The sequence below is a fragment of the Zootoca vivipara genome, chromosome 7 (assembly GCF_963506605.1).
Source record: "Zootoca vivipara chromosome 7, rZooViv1.1, whole genome shotgun sequence".
NCBI lineage: Eukaryota > Metazoa > Chordata > Lepidosauria > Squamata > Lacertidae > Zootoca > Zootoca vivipara.
In genome coordinates this window covers 59934562-59955004 of record NC_083282.1, presented here as the reverse complement: position 1 = coordinate 59955004, position 20443 = coordinate 59934562, and the positions used below count along the sequence as shown (strand labels likewise).

At 44.9% G+C, this 20443-nt stretch overlaps 1 protein-coding gene across 4 annotated transcripts in view; it reads right to left on the bottom strand.

Annotated features, from left to right (window-relative positions):
* RAP1A (RAP1A, member of RAS oncogene family) overlaps positions 1-20443 on the bottom strand; it is a 95984-nt gene that overhangs the window by 32371 nt on the left and 43170 nt on the right. For 3 of the 4 annotated variants that reach the window (XM_035124223.2, XM_035124225.2, XM_035124224.2), the window contains exon 2: positions 11231-11301. The exons of the other annotated variant lie outside the window; for it this stretch is intronic. The gene's annotated coding sequence lies outside the window, so the exon portion shown is untranslated. The remainder of the gene's footprint in view (positions 1-11230; positions 11302-20443) is intronic. 4 annotated transcript variants of the gene reach the window in all.

The following is a 20443-nucleotide window of genomic DNA, read 5'->3' as shown; positions in this document are numbered from 1 at the left end:
CAAATGATCTGTGCGGGGGCAGGTGGTCGGATTCCGCTTCACTGAAGACCTCCTGCAGGTCCCAGTACTGCTTGGGTATCGTCTCACCCCCCTTGACGTGCATGGTGGCCACCGTGGCTATTGGAGGCCCCTCCCCTGGTTGGTGTTGCATGCAATGCTCCAGACAATAGTCTGAGCCAAACGTGATGCATCTCTGGTGCCAACTGATGGAGGGGTCATGGCACGCCAGCCAGCTCATGCCCAAGACGATGGGGGGGTCTGAGATGGTGGTGACGTTGAATGCCAGTGTCTCAGAGTGTCTCCCCACCGTCATTCTCATGGGGGGGGTCTGGTGGGTGATGGCCCCTCCCAGCAACTCCCTGCCGTCAATGGTGGAGACGTGCAGGGGAAAATCCAGCTGCAGAGGTTGGATCTGGTGCGCTTCTGCAAAGTTTCTCGAAAAGAAGTTGGCCGACGCCCCCGAATCGATTAACGCGAGGACCGTCGGGGGATACCCATTAGGGAGCGTTAGCGTCACTTCTAGAACCACCCCTGCTCTGGGGGGGGTGGGCTGGCGCTGCTCCTCGCTGTGCGGGCGGGTGGGTTGGGGCTGTTGTGTGCTGACTGCGCCTGGCTGCTGCCCCTTGTCTCCTGCAGCCAGGCTGTCTCGTTTCCCTGCTGTGGTGCTGCGTCAGTGGGGGAGGGCACAACCGTTCCCGCCTTTCCTTGCCATTCCCTGCGATGTGGGCAGTCTCTGACGAGATGCTGAGGGGAGTTGCAGAGAAAGCAATTCCCGCCTCTTCCTTCCCTGCGTCTTGGCGCCGCTGGGGTTTGAAAAGCCCCCCCCCCCCGCGCGCGCTATCAATTTGCATGGGTTCCTGGTCTCGGCTGGCCCCTGGCATGGCGTGAGATGGCTGTTGGGGGAGTGGCTTCTCCTGCGACTGTGGGAACCAAGCCCGCTTTGCGCGCGTTGCTTGCTTGTCGTTCCACCGGGATTCCTGTCTCACCCCCACCGCCAGAGCCGCTTTGCTCAGCTGATCCATATTACTGGGCTTTGGACCTCTCGAGAGCTCATCTTTCACATCCTCATTCAACCCCAGGTAGAACGCCGCTTCCATCGGAGGCGAGCGCAGTTCCCACCCCAGTCTGTGCACCAGCATGGTGAATCTCGCCCAATATTCGCGAACTGTCATTGTTCTCTGTCTTAAATTATGCAGTTCCTCTTTGGTCTGGTCCATATGGCTATCGGACGCATACATAGTTTTTAAAGCCTCTAAAAATAGTTTGACATTCTTCATGCAAGGATTTTTTGTCGCGATTAACGGTCTGAGCCACTCCCTGGCTGCCCCGGTAAGGTGTTCCACAATAAACGCTACCCTGTGCCCATCATCAGGGAACTCATCATGGTGCAGCTCAAGAGCATACACGATCTCAGTCTCAAAGCCATGATATTCCCTTGGGTCTCCATTGAACTTGCTTACTAGGGTCCCTGCTCTCCTTCCTGGCAGCACTTGGAGTTGGGCTCCCCCTCCTCCCTTGTTTCTCTCTGCATCCAACTTGTTTTGGAGGTCCACGGCTACCGCCCTTAACTGCTGCTCTTTGTCCTGAAGTGCTCTCACCTGTTCAGCAAGGTTGTGCCTGTCCTCTTTAATTTTCTCCGTTTCTTGCTTCGCCGCCTTTAATTCCCCCTGTGCCTGCAACGCCAGTTCCTGCAGGTCCTGCTGGGCTTTCTCCGCGATCTGCCGCCATGTCTCCGCTTCTGGCGCGCTCATCCCGGCAACTCCAAAGTAGCCCAAAAAAGATTCGGAGGTTGCTGTCACAGTGGTCGGATGGGACTACTTCAGAGTAACGACTCTCCACCGCTCTGCATTTTATCTTTTTATTGGTGCTGCGTATTTACAGTGCTGAAGGTAGAGCTATTTACAGAGACACATCTTTTCAGCTTTCATCAGAACCTCCGAATGGCTTTTGGCGCGTCTTGCGCCAGCATAACAACTTGGGGAGCCCCATCCTCTTCCCCCGATGCTTTCTGCGAAGTTCCGGAGTTGGGGGGATGGGTCTCCCCCCCTCTTTCCTCCTTCCTGTCCCACCTGGGACGCTGGCTCTTCTACCCTGCCAGAGCCTTGGATCCCACTTCCTGTTTCCCCGCTGGAGCTGGAGCTCTCCCTGCTCTCAGTCGTGCTCTGGGCTGGGCTGGAACTCAGGAGGGGAGGGGCTTCGCGATACCCCTTGCCCCTCACACTTTCAAAATAAACTTTCTTGGGTGCTGGAAAATGAGTCTTGCAGAGAAAGTTAAGACAAAGCATTAGGTTTTTTTAATGCTGCTTTTCCATGGAAAATCATGCCCAAAGTGGTTCACAAAATTGGGAAAGTTCACATGAGAAAAACAGCAACGTTTTAAGGTAATTCACGAATAAAAGGGTACGTCTACAAATTTTGAGCAAAATAGTTATACAATTATGAGACCAATCAAATCATCTTGTATTAATAAATATACATTGCAATTAAGCAACAAATTAAACCGTTTTTACTAAGATCTAAGAGGAATGTAAAACCAAAATCCAACTAGCAGCAAAGGTATATGTACTATGGAGTACTATGGAGGCATAGTATCTAGCATGCATCAGGTGGTCTTCAAAGCAGCCCATAATAAGCATGCATGATGAAGGTGAATCTGGCCTCAAGTGACAGCAGCTGCTCTAAGATCTCAAGAAACATTTGTGACAGCGGGTGGCTTTCTCCTCCTGGTTTTCTTAATCTACACCCATGTGCTGCTATTGCAATAGTGGGGTTTCTTCAAAGAAGAAGCTTGATGCCTGGGCTAGGCAACCCAGCTACCAAATTCTAGGAGGTCAAATCCAATCTATTCCTGGTAACAGTTCGCTGTGGTTGTTCCTATAGATGTGTGCAGACTAATAATGGCCACAAATGAAATCACTCAAGTGTTTCACTGGTGCTAGTATGTGTGTCATTTAGTTAGTAGGTCAGGAGGAGGATAACAATTCCCTTCTTGTGCAGGCATTTGAGTCAACTGTTCTGCCAATTACTCTGCTGGCTGGCAGCTATGGAAAGAGTGCAAAGAGTGCTGAAGTTCTGAACAATGGCCACATTGGTTTTTCTTGAAAGAATGGGTTGCAAAGGAATCTTCTGAATAGCTGTCTGTCTAGTTTGACACTCTGGTGTACAAGATATAGTATTGGGGGATGGGAAATTGGGGAGGGCCCACTCCAGACCAGCAATATACTAAGGTGAAATTGTGTTATGCACCTATTGATTCAGTCTGATCCTTGGTTTTTTTGTTTTTTAAATGAGACAAATACCCAAGCAGATATTTATTGAAAAGAATTCTGCTACTGTTTATGGGTGACTTTTACTGCTATACTAGCCTAGCCATTTTTCTTTTCTTTTCAACAAACTGCCACAATTGCTGACTAACAAAGGGTTTCAATGCAAGCTTTGCTGTAAAAAGCTATGTGACAAAACACATCTGCAGAAATCAGAAGAGCCAACAGCAATTTACTAAATAGGAATGAGAACAGCTCCCAAGCATTAGATTGCCAAAGGCTAACTAGAGGGCAAGGTGGAGGACAGGGCCCGAACAAGTCTGAAACTAGTTCTGTGTACCCAGAGGTTTTTGCCTTGAGTGTTTCTCAGTTAGAAGTCCCCCGCCTCCCGCACTCTAACATGTTGCACCACACCAAAAAAACTGATCTTGAAAGCAGGGAGCGTTTCAAAAGCCAATTATGATGCAGCATAGCAGCTCAAGTAAAGTGTGTGTGTGTGTGTGTTTTTAACAAAATGAACAGGCACTATTGGTTGTACAAGCCTGTCATTTTAGGAGAAATGGGAAAGAAACATGCTATGAAGACATGACCTTCACACAGTATTACGTAAGTAGCTCCCCACGCTTCCTGCAGATGACACAGACACCATACTAAACCAACCAGCAACTTGGGAGTTGAGCACTTCTTATGCACTCACAGCTCTCAGCTTCATTCTCCCCATGTGTAAAATGCCAGGACCTGGCCTCATTTCCTCATAGGGATGTTGGGAAGCTTAATTAGGTAATTGCCGTAAAGCTTTTGGCAGGAATGACAAACATCATTACAAGAGCAGGTGCAGAATGCTCAAGCATATCCATAGTATTCAGGGAGAACTGCCAGAGGCCAGGCCAAGGCACTCCCCACAGCATCAGCTCACTGGTTTTAGAAGGTTTTTCTGAGTCCCAGAAGGCTGCCTGCCCCTCCTCTTGTTTAGTCTCAGGAGAGTTTCCGACCACCCTACTACAAATGCTTCCCAGGTCTAGCTGGACCACATTAGCATAGGGTTTATCTATGGGACAAAGCTGAATATTTAAGGCCTCATGATCCAATGATTTCCATCATGTATGTCAGAGAAACCTTTCAGGCCCTTGCCTGGAGGACTTTTCAAGGAGGGTAGCAAAGCATAGCTTTCTCTTTATCCAGTGTCTCTCCTTTCCCAATAGCAGAATACTTGAATGTACACTTTTGGAAAAAGCTGTAATACAGGATCTGCATCTCATTATATCTCAGAGGGCTCAGAGTAGTTCCCATAAATCTGTATAACTACATAACACTATCTAAACAGGAAATATTAGAGTTATGTGGACAAAAGGTCAAAGGGCTTGGCAATTTGGAGGGAGGAAAAAATTGCGAAGAAAGGACACCAAAACAGCAAAGTGCTTTTTCAGTTGCAAAGCCCTAAAGAACTCGAAAGTTACAAGTGTTGTCAGAGTGGGAAACTACGGCAAACCATGGCACGAAAAAGTCCTGGGGGTAGTCAAGGTAGTTTGTAGGAGAATTCTTGTGGTATCTTAAAGACTAACAAAAATACTGATCAATTTGTTTGCAACATGTTAAGAGATTCCTCTTCCGTTGTAAATGAACCAAGACTCCCTTTGTTGTTGGACTCCACCCGCCATCACCACCAATCATTGTAGGAATCCAACAATATCAAGAGGGCCACAGGTTCCCCGTTTGTACTTTAGGGTGACAGTGCATTCAATACCCTGGCCATGTTTGCACAGTCAGATCCTGACATAATAAACTGGGATATGCATGGACTGCATGCACCTGTATACAGCCCCGTTGCTGCTGCTTGCATTCTCCTGCATGCACAAGCAGTGAAACAAACAAGAAAGCCAGAGTTAGCCATAGCTTCCTGTCATGTGCAAACTGGAAACTATTGTCAATGGCTTCCAAGCATTGGCATGGAACATTTGGCAAGCCAACTTTAACCCAGGATTGAAAGCTGTCTTTCAAACCCTGGCCAGTTTGGAAGCTGCTAACCAAAGTTCCCAGGAAGCTATGGTTGACTGCAGCTTTCTGGTTTGCTTTACCCACTTCCACAGAGGTAGGTGTGATGTGGTAGCAAAGGCAGGGCCGGCTCTAAGGCAAGGCTGGGTGGCGCGCTGCGCCCACCAGACAGCCGTGCTGGGAAACGGGGGGGGGGGGGCGCCGTAGGGATCTTCGCATCACGGCGCCAGGGCGCCAGATATGCTTAAGACGGCCCTGAGCAAAGGAGTTGTGTGTAGCTGCACACAGTTTGTGCGTACCTAGTTTCTCAAGCCAGGATTTGATTTTGGGGGGGGGGGCTGCAGGAAGTGTGTTACAATTTGCTACACACACCAGAGTCCAGCGTAAACATATTAAGTGCGGAAGATAAAAGTTATGGGAAATGATAGGCCAATCTGCAGTGATCAATAAAAGCTTACGGCAGAACAACTAGGCTCTCTCACTTATGGGGCAGAATACAATTCTAGACAACATGATGAGCATCTAAAAAAATGCCCCCCACTTTATATAGTAAAAATTTCTAGGTTTCATGCTGGTATCACATGACAGGCAGTAAAACTGAGACTGCAATCCTATTCTCATAGACTGGTTGGATGCAGAGGAATGGTGGTAGGAATCCCCTGGGGAACCACCAACGGAAGAAGGCTCAGAGGCCAGGGAGTGGTGGTGGGACAACAATTAATAGTCACAGGGAGAAGATGGAAAAGACTGAGGAGAAGCTGAAGGGGTAACAGGGCTTAGTAAGCTGGGAGAGTCTGTGGCAGACAGAAATCCAGAATCAGAGGCAAAAGCTGAAGCGTGGAAGGAGGGAGTCAAGAGGCCGAGATGAGTCAGACTGGTGAAGAGTGAAGAATCACTGGTGTCTCTTGCTGCGACATCCCTGGTGACCGTTAGTTTAGAGGCAAGAGATGCCTATAACTTTACAACAATGAAAACTCAGTTAGCATTCAGTGTCTTCTCCTGTACAGCTGCCCTGGATGTACACAAATAAGCAACCATATTTGCACATTAAAGGTGGCAAAGCACTTCAGTCATCATTATTTGCATCTTGTCTTCTACTTGAAAACTTCCCTAAGTAGCAAAATTCACTTTCTTCATTTTATAAGACTGCTTGAGAAGAGGGGAAGTTGTAATTTTGGAAAGTACCGAAATTGGTAACACCAGAAAGGAAGCTTTATGTTCGAGCTTTAAGAGAAGCTAAAAATTTAAAGAAAAACAGAAAATGAGGTTCAATTTATTCAGACACTTTTCTACAGGCAACTTTTTTAAAAAGCAATGCAATTAAATAATGGAATCTATATTAAGCTGTGACCCTATCCCTTTCAGCTTATCTTAGAGACATAGATATATGCACACGGCTGCCTTAATTTTTGCAAATCTGTCTGGGCCTTCTTTCACCCAGAACAGTATATTACTCTGATTCAGGATTAACTGTATATGAGATACATAAAGCAGCTTTGAACTATAGGATGTAGACAGACAGACAGACAGACAGACAGACACACACACACACACACACACACACCCTAAAGACTACTGCCATAGGCTCAAGACTACTGCCATAGGCTTCATGGTTAAGAATACTTAGCCACAGTTTGATGGTGTGATGCTTAAAACTGACAAACTGTAGTATAAAATAAACCAGCGAGCAAGAATTAGGAACCATATTTTGTGCTAAGTATGCTATAACATGGTATCTAAATTGACAAACTACAGTTCTGATTGTTCTTCCTCAGTGAATTACTACACCTACCGTGTTTCCCCTTTTTTAAGACACCGTCTTATAACATTTTTTTCTCAAAAAAACACAGGGTGGCTTACTTTTGGTGGGATGTCTTTTTATTATTATTACCGATACAGTTTTTACGGTACACACACACACCCATGCGTGGGGAGGGAGGGAGGAAGGAGAAAGCCAGCCATCTGCCACCGACAAGAGATGGCAAACAAGCTGCCGTCTGTGGGCAAACACTCCCCCATATCGGACCCCAGTGGCTGTCAAGGAAAGGGGGCTTTCCTCTCCCTCACCCCTGGAGATGGCGAGGAAGGAGCAACACCACGCTTCTCCCAGGATGCAGCGACTGGTGGCTCCTTTCGAGGGTGCTTGTGCAGGGGAACTTCACAGGAGTTTTTGCTTCCTGCCCCTCATAGCGCGCATCTCTCAACATGTCGCCTTTAACGGCACCCAAAATCAGTGCTGACGCTTTCCCTCGCAGCCAAGCCAGAAATTAAGGAGAGGGTTTTTGCAGTTGCCTTTGCAGCTGCAGACATCTTCTCTGATGTGTCTTGGGCCTCGGGAAACTTTGTTGCCAAGGGAGCGCCCCAACCAAACTCCATGCAACCTTTCCCCTCCCCGCCCCTGACGCCCCTTTCTCTCCAGATCGTGATCTGAACACCCCTGACCCCTTCCCCCTCCCCAGGGGAGCGCGCGCCGGTGGTAGGGAGGGAGAAGGGGAAGCGCGAGCCCTTCCTTAGTGCTTCAGCCTTGAGGACTCTCGCTCGGCGCCTCCTTCAGCGGCGGGCTGTGCTCGAGTCTGCCGGGAGATGGCCCGCCAGGCCGGGATTCATCGAGGCCACCCTCCGGTGTCGCCCCTTTGCTCCGTGCCTGGCCCCTCCCGCAGGGCTGGAGCTCGCCCTGGGCTCGCCGGGCGGCGCGCTCGCAGTGCCTCTGCAGCAGCGGCAGTAGCGGCTCTTCCTCGCGCTCCCGCAGGCTCTTTCCCCGAGGCTCCCGCAGGCAGGATGGTTGCCGTAGCCCGGCAGCCCTCGGCGGGCTGCGGGGCAGGTCCGTAGCTGGTGCGGGGTGGTGCCCTTTGCCGCGATCAGGAGCTGGGGGCCCCGGCCGCTGCGCTGCGCCATGTGCCCGCGCGCCCCTCTTCCTCTCACTCTCTATGGACGGGGGAGCGGGGGGGGGGGGCGGCCCCGGGGTGCCCGGCTCGGAGAGCCCCAACCGGGCCGTGGAGAACTCAAGAACATAGAGAAAATGCTGGAGACGCAGCGGCGCCGAATCGAGGAGCTGGGCTCACTGCTTCTTCCAGGGAGACTTTACAGTGTCTTCCTGCGGCAGAGGGGCTGCCCGCCACCGGGACCGCTGCCCTCAGGGAGACAAGAAACAGGGTCCTCTTAAATGGCATTTTTAAACGCCATTTTCTTCCCCGTGCTTGCCGCCTCCGCTGCGTCGGAGTGCTGCAGAACAGCTGACTGGAGCATGGCTTCACAACTGAGCGCGCTCCTGCAGTGCCGGCTGCAAGGAGTGACTCTGTGAGTGGAGGTGCCTGTGGGGGTTGGTTTCCGCGGTGTGGAAGTATGTCTTATTTTCGGGGTATGTCTTATATTTCTCAAATGCTTAAAAATCCTGCCATGGCTTACTTTATGACTACGTCTTAAAAAGGGGGAAACACGGTAGAGACTGAAGTGCTGAACGGATGGAAAAAGAAAGCAGAGAAGCATTGTTTGCACTTGCATATTTTGGAAGCTCAAGACATGCCTGGCACAAACCATGGCTTGGCATGTTATCTAAATGGAACCTTGCAGACTGTATCCAGATTCTCATGTCTCAGCTTAAAAAACTAAGATGTGTGTAAGCACTGGCGGAGGAAGAGGAGTGCAGGGGGAGCGCACCGCCCCCGGCAGCCCGACCCTGGTGGGGTGCCATTGCGGCTGCCCCCCCGCCTGCGCTGGGCGCCACGCCCCTGCAGGCGGTGCGCCACGTCCCCGGTACACACGGCACACCCCTGTGGACAGCGTGCCACGCCCCCGGGATGCCCACCAGCCCCGCCCCACCTGCTCTCCGCCCCCTGGTGCCACAGCGTGGAGCTCCGCCACTGTGTGTAAGCCTCTCACCCTATGCCACCTCTTTCCTTATTTGTGTGCTGCAATAAGCTGGGGAATCTAGCATAGCAATCAATTAACCACAGCTTCCCATTATGTCTGCACCAGGGCACTATGGTTAACAGGTTCAGAAACAGATAGGACATTAAACAGTTTGAAGTTGATTAAGATCCTAGCTTGTTCCGAACCTTGTAACCCTAGTTTTGTGACTGTGGTGGGAAACTATGGTTAACTGAAAATGTCTGGAATTAACTGCAGCACAATGAAACTTAATATCTGTTGCTGGTTACATCATGCCTCTTATTGGTTAGTCAGCAGATACCTGGACCAAACTCTATGCCAGTTTTAAACAACCTCATTTTAGATGGATTGCACAGCTCATAAAACTATTATGAGGTGGAGGTGAGGATGCAAGTTTATTTATTGCTTAGATTAAATGTGACACACTCTATTAAGGAACTACATGTTGCTTACTGACAGATGAATAGATGAATTTAATCCGGATCGGTGAATTCAGAACACTTTCTGTAAATGCAAAGACCCGCCACAAATATTTAAGCTGGAAAAACCTGGCCAAACTGAAAAGCATTGTATTATGGACTCTGTACGTTATAATTACGGTATGTAGTAGTTGAATAACTCCAAACATCCTCAGAGCACTCAGCCTATTGCCAGCCTTGGGATATAGGTCAGAGATACTTGCTTTATATTAAATATATATATGCAGAAAAAAAGATGGGTGGGTGTGCTGAAAGAGCTAGCACTCAAACTTCAGGAATGGACTAGTTAGCAAGAGCCACGATGGTCCAGAAAAAATATTGTTTAACTGATCTGGGAGACCTGGGTTCAAATTCTGCCTGACCCATGGATGGCCTTCTACAATCCACTTTCAACTCAGTTCAACAGGCACAAATTGGGGCAGTGATTTTCTGAGGGCCATTGCAAAGAAGTCCTTAAAGTGATATATTAAATCCAAGAAAGGCTAAAGGGATAAGACAGGGATGTATTGGTAGAGTTCTAGGTGGTCTGCAGTAGATCCTGCCAGAGTTTTCAACTTCTAGCTGCTTAACAATAACTATCCTAAAGTAAACTTTTCCCACTTAAATTAGGAGGTAGAGATTTAATTTTATTTTTAAAAGCAAACCAGAAGTGGACTGTTTATTTTTTTGAAAGGATAGTGAACTCAGTTCAGTTCTGGTACCAAAAATGAAATTCCTAGGCTCAGAAAGCACTCAGAATTTCCCTGCTCATTATTTTTTAACATGTGTCTTTTGTACCTGGCTGGTAAATCTTGGGGCTCTAATAAAACACACACGCGATTCAACAAGCCTGAAGACTACTCGCCCTTGCTGTAAGTGTCATGACTCCTGTGGAAACATCTTGGTGGGACTGGTCAGAGGAGTAGGAGGAATGGGACAAGGGCAGGGAACTGGAGGAATCCTTGGGATTGACCCAGAGGGTTGGGCAATGCCAGTCTGGACCCAGTGGAGTGTCCTGGCAGACTGTCAAAAGAAAACCCCACCTCGGTGCCACTGGACATCCCAAGAGACACCCTGAAATTCTTTGCCTTGCCATCCTCATACGTGGGTACATGCATAATGTAGTTTGAACTGCGTAAAGGCAGTTTGATTTGGCTGTACCCATTCTTCACCTTTCATTCACTGTTAACTTAGGAATAAGCTGTGTTAGATGCAAAGGTGCATCTAAATATTCAGAGGATGCAAGCTGATGTGTTCGAACATCAGGAAATATCTATTCCACCCACCCACATTTAAACAGGAGGATGTCAAAATATTGAAAACCTTGATGCATAACAATAACCTAAGCAAAAAATGGGATGTTGTAGTAATGCTTTTGTGGAAGGATAGTTTGTGTTAACTTTTGATAATGGCAGAAAGCACATTGTTTAAAAACATACTGCAGGAGGTGGAGAGAATAGAAATTTTGAAATGCATGGGGCTCTCTCTTGCTTCCTCAACGCATGCAATGTCATATGCCCTGCATGCAGAAGTCACAGGTTCAATCCAAGACACCTCCAGTCAGAGCAGATGTACTAATGTAGATACCAGTATTATTGTTTTTTAAAAACAAAACAAAACGCTCCATACCTTGGCATATAAGATCTCTCATCAGTATTGACAGCACCTGCTAGAGGTCTTCCCAAACTCCCTCCAAGGGACTAAAAAAAGAAAAGAAAACTGCAATTAATTACTTTTAACCAATTTAAAAACAGAATAAGCAAGATCAAATTCTTATTTTATAGGGTTTGCCTGCCAAGCCTTACTCAACAAACTTTAAAGACACTTCTCTCTTCTCCCCATTCAATGAAATAATGCTTCCCAGTACTTAGTGCAAATGACTGCAGAGAGATGAATTCATCTATTAACAAGTAAGGCTATCTGGAACATTTCAAGTGAATGTAAATTTTGGAATCTCGCATTTGTGTTACCTTATAAAACCCAGCAAACAAAAGTTTACAAAAGTCTAAAGTAATACAAATTGAATTGACAAGATTCAAAAGGGCAATATTACTATGTAATTTCATGACAAAATGCCTCTGTGTCCCCTGAACATGAACTACAATCATCAGAATATTTGCAGGCTCAACATTTTCCAGCCTATAAAATTTTAAAGTGGTACCCAACGCCCAAGTCTAGGAGTTTTCTCCTCACAAACACACCACACTTCCTAAATTCATGAAGCAAAATAATGGCAGTTAGCTTAAACAATTTAATGCTAACCATAGAAGCCTCCCACTGTACATTCTTACATTATATTATGCTAACTGCTGAACAACCCAGCATTGTCTAAAAACTGTCATGCTATACTGAATGGCTAGTACTAGTAAAGAGAACTTTTGCATGAACAGTTTGATGAGTTTTATATTAATTCCCTAAGCATTTTTGAAGCATTTGTACTTTTACTTTATCTACTATTGCTTTGTGGGGACCCAGAAGGGCTATAGAAAATATTATGACACTCAATCACTATTTTGCTCCCCCCCCCCACCTAGAAAAACTAGCTATTAACACACACAACCTAAAGAAAAAGCCAATACTGTAGAGGACTCATAAAAAAGCAAAACTTCCTGAGGCTCTACAACAGCTCAATGCAACTTCTCATTAAAGCAAAGCTACAGTACGAGCTAGCAGCCACATGCCTTCACATGGAATACTCTGCTTACGCAAAGGATATACTATGAAGTTATTTCTGTTGAGGGGACATAAGGTCCCAAGCAGTACCTTTTATACAAATTCCCCTGTGATGCTTGGAATTACAGCAGTGTGGTTCATGCAGTACTGTCCCACAATTTCACTAATACTTAAATAGCTTCACTAATATTTAAGTCTTTTTGGAGTAAAAGGGGACACAGCTGTGTCATTTATTGCCACGTTCTTTTTTCTTGGTATAGCCTTTGCTTTCTTCAACAGTTCTCTCAGTTCCAAAATGTATCTTTATTGTAGCCTGTGCATTATAAGTGAAGTCTTGCGAGAAAGATTTCTCTCCAGACAATTGGCTAATTATTTGCTTGCTTCTAAAACCATCTCCCATTTTAAAAGCAACGGATCGTATTTTCCTGCGCAGAGACAAAGAGGTAACTAGTGTTTTAGCATTCTTTCTTAGTCCACGAGATCACTGAAGCGCTTATGAGCTAAAATTAGTAGGTTTTACACACAGTCTGAAAGCCAGCACAGAATGTCTCCATTGAGAGATGACAGCCCATTAGAGGAACTGTGAAGGGCCTGGCTTCAGGCCCAAAGGAGTCTTTCGGGGACAAGGTTGGGGAAGAGAGAGATCATCCCAAGTGGGCTTTTGTCTCAGGCAGCCACAGGCCAGCTGGCTTTGTCTTGGGCAAAACAGGAAGGACTACAGACCACTCACCAGAACGTGTTCTATTGAAAATACAACAATTCCTTCTCTGGGCAATTTCTGGAGTTGAATGTGGCACTTCCAAAAGCAGGTCAGGCCCTAAAGGTTACCTGAATATATAGACACAAAGACCATGTCCCTATTCTATAGGGATCTGCTCAGTGTTAGCTGTGAAACACTTAACAGTGTGTGGGGTGCCATACACATATGGCATGGCCACAGAACAAGAGAAGGTGACAAGAGATGAAACAGATGATGTTTGGATAATCAGTCATATGGAGTATTACAGTAAGCATGGGGGCAGGTTTGACTCTCACCCCCCCACCCCGGTCCTGTTTTCTATGTCTCCCTCTCTGCTATTACTTGTGAGAAGAAGGAAGGGCTTTGTCACTTTTGGTAAAGCATAACAGCCTTGCCTCAAAATTTGCTGACTTCACCTTGCTAGCAATTCCAGTGTGTAGGACAGCCTGGTGCCATTCATTCTGCTTAGATAAGCAGCAAATGCTTGTCACTAGCAAAAATGTAAAAGGTAAAGGGACCCCTGACCATTAGGTCCAGTCGTGACAGACTCTGGGGTTGCGGCGTTCATCTCGCATTATTGGCCGAGGGAGCCGGCGTACAGCTTCCAGGTCATGTGGCCAGCATGACAAAGCCGCTTTTGGCGAACCAGAGCAGCACACAGAAACGCTGTTTACCTTCCCACTGTAGCGGTACCTATTTATCTACTTGCACTTTGACGTGCTTTCGAACTGCTAGGTTGACATGAGCTGGGGCTGAACAACAGGAGCTCACCTTGTCACGGGGATTTGAACCACCAACCTTATGATCGGCAAGCCCTAGGCTCTGTGGTTTAACCCACAGCGCCACCTGTGCCCCTGTAGCAAAAATGTAAGGCGCAGAATAATTGCATTTCACAGTGCCAATGGGCTCCTCGGTTACCCAAGGATACAGTCTAGAAGAGCTCCTTTGGGGAAGGGGGAAGGAGAAGCAGCAGCTATGCTTTGAACAGTATTGCATTTTGCAACAAATTCCATCAAGCTTGTTTGACTCTAAGGGAGTCCATCCTTCACACACACACACAATCAGAAACCAAATTACCAGTAGGCTACTCTTGTGCACAGACTATACAATAGAAGAAAGGGGAATCGGTACTTAACAATAAGACACACTATCTCACCACATTCAACAAATCAATGTACTTAAAAAGGATCCTTCTTTGGTATGTTTTCTATTTTTGAAATAGAATTAAATTCCAAGTATACAAGACATGGCCAAGAGCTACACATAAGCATCATTCCATGTACTCAGGCTGTACGCCAGTGGCCTAAAATATGCACGTCCCACTGAAAGGAACAGCTTGGGAACAGCGGTGCCTTGATCGTATAAATCCTGGGTAGAGCAAGGTTTGCCACTACATTAAACCTAAGCTAAAACCATTACAACTATAATGTACACCAAGGTCATTAGTAGAAAAACCCCCATTTGACGGTCTAATAATGTCAACTAGACAGCCAGTGTGGTTCAGACTAAAACCTGGAAGACCAAGATTCAAATCCTCATTCATCCACAAAGCTCAATGGGTGACTTTGGGCCAGGCTCCATCTCTCAGCCCAACCTATTTCAGAGGGCTGTGGTGAGAAGAAAATACTGGAGAAAGTGGGAGAAATTGTATGCCATGAATTATTTGTAGTAGAAAAACAGACTACAGTGGTACCTTGGTTTACGAATTTAATCCGTTCCGAAAGTCCGTTCTTAAAACAAAGCTCTAGTTACATGTAGGTAGCCATGTTGGTCTGACGTAGTCGAAACAAAATAAAAAAATTCCTTTCAGTAGCACCTTAGAGACTTAGTTTTTTTTAACCAAAGTGTTCTTAAACCAAGGTGTGCTTTCCCATAGCAGCGGGGGACTCAATTTACAAAAATGGAACACACTCAACAGGAAGCGAAACGTGTTCTTATTCCAAGGCAAAGTTCACAAAGCAAAACACCTACTTCCAGGATTGCAGCGTTCTTAATCCAAGTTGTTCATAAACTAAGCTGTTCTTAAACCAAGGTACCACTGTAATGGTATTTAAAAGTCTCTTTTTATTTCAGGAATCTCGACATATTTGTTTCAAGGCTTTCCTTGGATTTGCTATTTTGGTTGTTTATAAAGTGTGCGAGAAAGGCAGCTCAGATTCCTGCAAATTTTGAAAATGGTGAATCAGATGCTCAAAGCCATAGGAAGTCAGGTAGAAGAGACGATATATGAAAACATTTTGCCTACATTTTACCTGCTCTATGTAGCTCTCAAAAATTGCTAGGAAATATTTTGAACCTCTTTACAAAGTGTAGGAGCTGATGGATAAACAGCTCTACGAAACTTGTGAAGGTTGCAAGGCCTAGTGTCCCCTCTCTCTTACAGTACTGGATGCAATGAAAAGCACATTTATATTAAAATTCAGTGTTTGGGGGTTTAGCAAAGTGATTTTAGGCAGCAAAACAATAGGGCAAATAAGTTTGCAAAAAAGATAACAAAAAGGAAAAAATTCAGTTTCTACCAGTGTTTTCCTCAGCAGTTCAGAAAACATAGCATAGTGCTGTCAAATTAACAATTAAAACTCTTTTACACAGCACAGCCTTACTGTGCACTGAAGTCTCATGTGACAATCCAAACTGCCTAATGCAGGGCTGGGGGGCCTGTGGAGCTCCAGTTATTACTGAACTCCTGCTACCTCCTGCCAGATTGGTCAGGGATGATGGGAGCTGTAGTCCAACAACATGTGGAAATTCACAGGTTCTCCATACCTGGTTTAACGGATGGCAGACCTAGTGCTTTGAAGGCCAAACTAGAAGCTGCGGCACCAGTTCAATGTGTCTAAAACATGGAACCATCCCAGAAATATAGAAAAAGTGGGCCCGGAGGTCCAGTTTTAACAGCAAAAGGTGTGAGAGTAGCTGATGAGTGAAGAATCATCCTTGCTAGCAACCAACCTCACCAACCCCTCACCCACGTCACCCCAGCACCCCAAACACTGAAAAGCAATGTTCTCCTTAGCTGAACTCATATACTGAAGCAAAATAAAAAAATTCCTTCAGTAGCACCTTAAAGACCAACTAAGTTTATATTTTGGTATGAGCTTTCGTGTGCATGCACACTTCTTCAGATGCACGCATATACTGAAGCTTCCTCAGCTGGGTGAAAACATTTAGGGAGGGATGAGATGAATTGCAGGGAGGTAAGCAGGGGTGCAGGAAGGATTGGGGAGTAAAACCAGAATTTCTGTATTTGTCTGTGCGACCAGGAAGGTTCACATTTGAAAACACTGGCCTGCTGCCATTATGTCCAGTTTTGCCCTAAGTGTCAACGTAGCTTGGCATTTGGCATAAAATGCAATAATAATAATAATAATAATAATAATAATAATAATAATAATAATAATAATAATGTTATTTCTACCCCCGCCTATCTGGCTGGGTTCCCCCAGCCATTAACAAGACTCAAGTGACTATTGTTGGGCTGTTTAAAGAGATCATTTTACTGCATATTTTAATCATGGACATCTATATTTTAATGTTTTGATGGGATTGTTTTGTTGTCTTGTAATAATTGGTTCTTATGTTTAATTCATCACTGACGCCATATTGGCATTAAGCAGTATTCTTCATTTAATTAAGTAATTAATATTTTCACGCCAGCGCTAATTTGGTAAAATATTTCAGGCATTCCTATCAAGGTAGAAATGTCCGGATTTCACTCTGCCACCACATCTCATGAGCTGGTGAAGACTTTCATGGCACCAATTCACAGATAATCCTTTAGTTGGATTCTAAACGTTTCACTGCCAGCGTGAAGTTATTCAATCCATTTGCTTAAAAGATCTGCAGGTGTTATTTTCCTTTCACTATCATTTTCTGGCCATTTTCCCAAGTTCAGAATAATAGAAATAAATTTAGATGGTGGGGTAAGTGTTAGTACTGTCTTACAGGGCAACATCTCCCTGGGAATTCTATTCCAAAATAAAAGTATAGTGCATCAGCTTTCTCCTTTAAGACACATGCGAGTGACAAGGCGAAGAATAATCAGGCCCCCTCACATGTATTTTAAAGAGGGAAACGGCAACTATTCTCTCTTCCCACGCATCATTGCAAGATTAAAGCCTAAATGGATTGCTGGCTCCTCCTCTGCTATTCAGTTATTCTGGGCCCAAAGTGGAGGATGCATCCGTTCTCTGCCTCTTCTAATATGTACGTTTACCCCTGGAGTCAGGCAGCTCTCTTTCTTTACAATCATCGGCACTTCTAGAGCAGAATCATCATGTTTTCCCTTCTATCAGATGTTGCACTTCTTTAAGCCTCCCCTAGTTTCCCAAGTGCAGCACTGCTTGTTCCTTTAATATGCCGTGGTTCTGCTTTAGCACGATTCAAAGATCAAGTTCACAATGATGGAGATAGCTAGAGATATATCACAAGGTTAGTTTGCAAACCACTTACATAAAGGACTATACATATACACTTTATTGGGCACTTGTAGCTATGCTTTGCATTTCATTCTTAGCTCTATTTGCTTCTTTTCCTAGTGAAGGTAGAAAATCATTTAAAGCCCACCACAGCAGAGAGCAAAGTGCTGAAGTCCACCCTACTACACCACTACAGGAATATCCAACATGAACCACAGGTGTCATGCAACAATGGGGAAAAATAAGAATGAACAGAGACAGGTCACTGCCCATTTCAGGCAGAAAGTCCCTCCCACCTTAGGTAGGTAGGGGAGAGTGTGCAGAGATAGACATGACAGCCCAATTAACATGGCCTGCAATGTGTGCAATGGTGCACAGATGAGGATAAAAGGTCGTTCTCACCTTACTACTTCTGAAGAGCAAAGTGCTTTTTTAAGAAGACAGAATACAATAGCATTTGTTTTGTATTTTATCTCTTGACAAGGGGTGGGATTAGACATTGCAGAAGATACGTGACTGTTATGAAACAGAGCAAAACCATCTAGCCCCAGCCTCTATTGACGTTGCAAATTGATAAGATACAGTTTTATGTTGTGTGCTTTGGAGTTGCTCTGAAGTTCAAACTTGCAGGGCTCACATTTCACAAACAGCAATTGATTAGAGATCTGGTGTCCTAATGCTGCTAAATATGTATATGCCTGGGAAAGAATGCAAAAGCAGTCATGATAGTACTTAATTTGTATTTTCGGGTGGGGAGGGGGGAAGATCTACAATTCCTACCACTGAAACCGGTTATTTAGGATGTTGGAAATGGGCCAAATGGACAAACAGATGAAATTACACGAACAATTTCTCTCCACAAAAGCAACTTTTGGTTAGGCGTTTGAATTATTATTTTGATTTGGAATACTTATAGACATTTATGCATTTGAACATTTGTGGCCGAGAGGGGCTCGAAGCAAATTGTTTAGCACTCTGTCCACAAATTCTCACAGCCGCTCTCGCTCTCTCCATATATGACTGCACTCTGAATGTCCCTTTCCTTGGTCCATTTCAATGGGTGCCATTTATGGAGGCAGGGGGAAAAGCCCAGAGGTGTCACTTCATCATTTTTGCTTAAAAGACATTACAGGGGCCACATATGGAGGACAAGTGTATATCTAATCTCACCCTAGATGTGCATGCTGAGTAAATGCATTTGCTGTGCAAGATACTGTTAGTTCATAAAATTCACACTTAACAGAGGGGTTAGCAATATGTCACAATACTAAAGCCATACAAGTAAAGGCCAAAAGCCACTTCTTGGTATTATTATTATTATTATTATTATTATTATTATTATTATTATTATTATTATTATTATTATTTCACTCAGAATTTGCCAGGAACAGGACCTAGCTAAAAGGCTATTCTAACTTCACCCAGTGATAGCTGCTAGAGAAAGGTATTTACCAATGACAGATTTCTTACCTGCAACTAGTGACATTCGAGTGGTTACCAGTATAGTCACAGTTCTGAGTGTGCAGAAGCCCAGATCCCATTGGCGTCACTGTACAGAGACTACAGAGGAGGAATTTCCCGTTCTGTTTAAAACCTGTATGCATTTGGCTACATAAAAGTTCCATCTTTCTAGTTTGCCTTGCAGATGTACAATCAGTATCTTACTCAGATGAGAAACAATGCAGTTCTAATTAATTCTACTCAAAAGTAGTCCTACTGAATTCAAGGCAAGTGATTCCCAGGCAAAAATGAATTAAGTGTATATTTAAAAAACAAATAGATAGATAAGGCAACTAGAACCTGTACAGAAAGGCTGTTTCTGATCAGATGGGTCTGCAAGGAATGCAACCTCTGACAAACAGCTCTGCCAGTGATAATGGTAAATGCCAGGATTTTCATTTGTTAATTAATTCTTGCAGCTCATGCTGAGCTGTGGCTGGCAGAGTTACTGTTTGGGGAAACATGCACAATTGAAAAGAAAAGGTTGGTAGATTTTCATAAACTCTTTGTTGGCAATGAAATCAATTTTGCACCATTTATTTCATTTTGTGTTTCAAGTGTTTAGATCAAGTAGGTTCAGGGATCAAAAAGCCATGCACATGGCAGATTTAAGTGCTTCATTGGGTGGCTGTTGTTTCCAGCTTCCTGGGGGAAAATATGAAGCATAATGAATCTGCTTCTTTCTACTTCTCAAATAGCAAAAAAGTGTGGGGGGGGGGTAGTGACAGAATGGCTGCATTCACACTTCATGGTAAGCCATAGTTAATGGTTTACTATAAATGTGCAGATGGCTCTCGCTGCATTCTTCCCCAGCCTGAACGTGAGTAACAAACCATGATCCCTAGCTTAGCATCATGTCTGAACTGAATATTGTTGTTTGTACAAAGTGATCTTTGTCTTAACTATTAACTATGCCAAAAATGAAGTAATATATTTTAAAAAGACTTATGGAGAAAGCTAATTTTTGGCTTTTGATCCTGCAGTAGTAGCTCTACTCTCTTCTGTTTCTAGGCCTCATCCATATCCTTTCCCTTAAAATGTGCTTTAGCGTTTTAGTACCAAAGGAAACGATATGCTAAAAATTAAGTCAAAAATCATCTATATGTAAATCACACACACACACACACACACACATATCACAGGGGACCTCAGTAGCAACTATCCCTAGAGTGAAACTTGTCCAGTGTCACTTAGATTTCAGCAAGAACATAACTCAGGACTTGCTGTTCACACACACACACACACACACACACACACACACACACACACGGCAGAAAATGTGATGAATTAATGGCCCTGAGACTACACCATGTTCCATTCATAGGGAAAGCTAACAGAAGAGAAAAGGCAACTACTGAAACTCTTCGTTCCAAAGGCATCTGCTACTCATTCCCCTACAAACAGCAAATTACATAGCTATAAGGAAATTACCAATGAATCACCCCCATTTCAAAGTGACTTGTGATTTTTAGCAAAAACAATGCAAACATGGCAAAGCTAAGAGACCACGGC